General features: G+C 36.6%; 1 pseudogene; it reads right to left on the bottom strand.

Moving 5' to 3' along the window:
- Window positions 1-706: 706 nt before the first annotated feature.
- Window positions 707-1395, bottom strand: LOC101581612 (annotated as a pseudogene).
- Between the last annotated feature and the right edge of the window lie 1193 nt (window positions 1396-2588).

Raw genomic sequence — 2588 nt, 5'->3', positions numbered from 1 at the left:
AATTAATGATTCTTTTTTTACATAAAAATCCAACTTTATTGAATATAGGAATAATGGACTTTCAAATGAATTATTTTTACTTTGTAATTATTAAAGTTATCTGATCCATGGTAGAACTTACTAACTGGCATTACATAAAGATGCTTGTCTATTACTTCAATTGTATCTTCATAAACAAATATATTTAAATCTAGATAGAAACATTTGTGATTGGATTAGTGCATGGTGGTCCCTGCTCTTTGCACTGCTCAAGCTGGCAATAGGCAACCATCCACTCTACAGTAAATTTGAAGCACAAACACACATTTGAATTTTATAAAAAAATTCAGTTTTATTCTTACATTAGTGGGAGCTGACATCTGTAATTTACAGGCAAGCATATACTTCTGTTTTCTACTTCCTAGATGAACAAAAATATACCCAATGTATTGTTTTCCTTAGGTCAGACTTGCTTTTTATATTTCAATGAGAATACCATGTAACCCTTACATAAACAAAATGACCAGGATACTAATGAAACCATCTTTGGAGAAAGTACTTAATATGCATCTTAAATAAATCCTCTAGTATGAAATGGAGAATTCACTGCCTTTAGTTTGAAGGTTTTGTAACTTTCTATCAAATTTCTATGTGCAGCTCACCTACATTCTCTTATTGGAAATATCAGAAATTTCTGAATCATAGTTTTCAAAAGGACTTTAAACTCTTAAAATTCTGACTCTCCCTTGGCTTGCTTCTCTCTTGGTTCCACCCAAGCTTTGTTAATGGTTCACTTCATATCATCATCTCCATCTTCATAAATCTTTAAAACATTCATTAATCCCTCACTAAGATCTGTCTCAGCATCATAGAATGACTTTTGTTTTTCTTTGCACTCTTTCTCAACCTGAGTTAAGTATGCCCACCGAGTGTTCTCTGCTTTCTTTCTACACAAGATAAGAACTGTATCAGTCTTGACTTGTTTGAACTGCCTTCCACTGAGACGGGCTTCAAGAGGTTGTTTACAATCATGGACTTATTCTTCCCATTTAGATTCTTCACCAAAACATCTAATGACCTCTCTGTGAAATGCACCTGCACACTCTCAGCAGGAACCTGATGAACTCCAGCTAAGGTAATGCAGATTTTCATAAACTTACCTGACTGATCCCATCCGTAATTAGTGATCTTCACTGTGTATCCTGTTGTGATGGGAGCAACCACAGCAGCTGGTTTTTCATTGTCAAGAAGTTCTGGTTTCTTCTGTGATTTTTGTTGCATCTTATTCTTTATTTCTGTTTCAATCTTGGATTTTTCAACTGTCAGGGTATCATGTACTCTCTTCCTAGTACCCTTTTCCAGTAATACCTTTACCTCTTCTAGATCATTCTGTAACTCCTCCAGAGCTGAAGCCATGGTTGGGCGGGGTTGGACTTAAAGCCCGAACTGCAGGAGAGCATGCAATGACAGGAACCACCATAGTCCCCGCAGGCGTGGACCTCAGCAATGCTAGCCATGGGCCAGCTGCTGTGTGAGCCCCTGAATCGCTGCCCTAATTAATGATTCTTAGTGAACTAGAAGCATAAAGAAACTATTGGGGCAGGGAGATGGCTCAGTAGGATAAGCACTTCCCTGGCAAGTGCAAGGGCCTGAGTTCAATCCCCGGTTCTAAAAAAAAAAAAAACTTATTGGAAATATACAAATACCATTTATGACAAAAATATATAGCAGCAACTACATTTCATGATGAAAGCAATATTACCTGTGCCCTTAAGAAATAAAATAAAGGTGCCTAAAGTAATCACTTCTATTCAGGGTTATATTGGAGTTCCTAGCTATTGTCTTTGGGCAAGAAAATGCAAAAAAAGTTATAAAGTTTTGGAAAGATAGTGATTTGATGACATAGAAAATATGCAGAGAAACTATTAGTATTAAGTATAGATATCTAGGGATAAAAACAGTCGCATAATCAGCCAGGTAGGTAGGAAAAATTTTGTTATTTTTGTATTCTGGGGTTAGGGCTTAGGAATTCAAACAGGCTAGCCAAACACTGTATCACTGAGAGCTTATATATTTTAAAGACAGAAGTTAAAACTGTCTATAAGGGCTGGCCAGATAGCTCAGAGAACTAAATCACCTGCTTAGGAAGTTGCAGGGACAAGGGTTTGATCCCTGGCATGCTATGCCAGCCCTGCCCCTAGAGTTGGCATGGTGGCCCCCGCCTGTAATTCCAGAGGTTGTGAAGCTGAAAATAGGAGGATCACTACCAGTCTGATCTGTGTAGTGAGACCCTGTAGACCCTGTAGCAAATACATTAAAACAAACAAATTCTTAAAATCACATCAGAATATATCTAGCAAAAGATGTGTAATAACTTTGCTGAAACTCGTATAAACCATTCTTGTAAAGCACTGAAGAAAATGTAAAAAAAAAGAAACTACTCATGCAGTAAGACTTGTACTTCATGAAAGAGGTGTTGCCTCCAGATTGATGTATAGATATTTGCAGAAAAATTGGTTCTATTTCAAATGATGAACAATCTTAAAGATGCAGACTGTTAAAACATTAATAATTGGAACCAATGAAAAGATCTGAAAAAAATAAAGTGT

The sequence above is a fragment of the Octodon degus genome, unplaced genomic scaffold (assembly GCF_000260255.1).
Source record: "Octodon degus isolate 3935 unplaced genomic scaffold, OctDeg1.0 scaffold00164, whole genome shotgun sequence".
Lineage (NCBI taxonomy): Eukaryota > Metazoa > Chordata > Mammalia > Rodentia > Octodontidae > Octodon > Octodon degus.
This window is presented reverse-complemented; position numbering and strand designations above follow the sequence as displayed.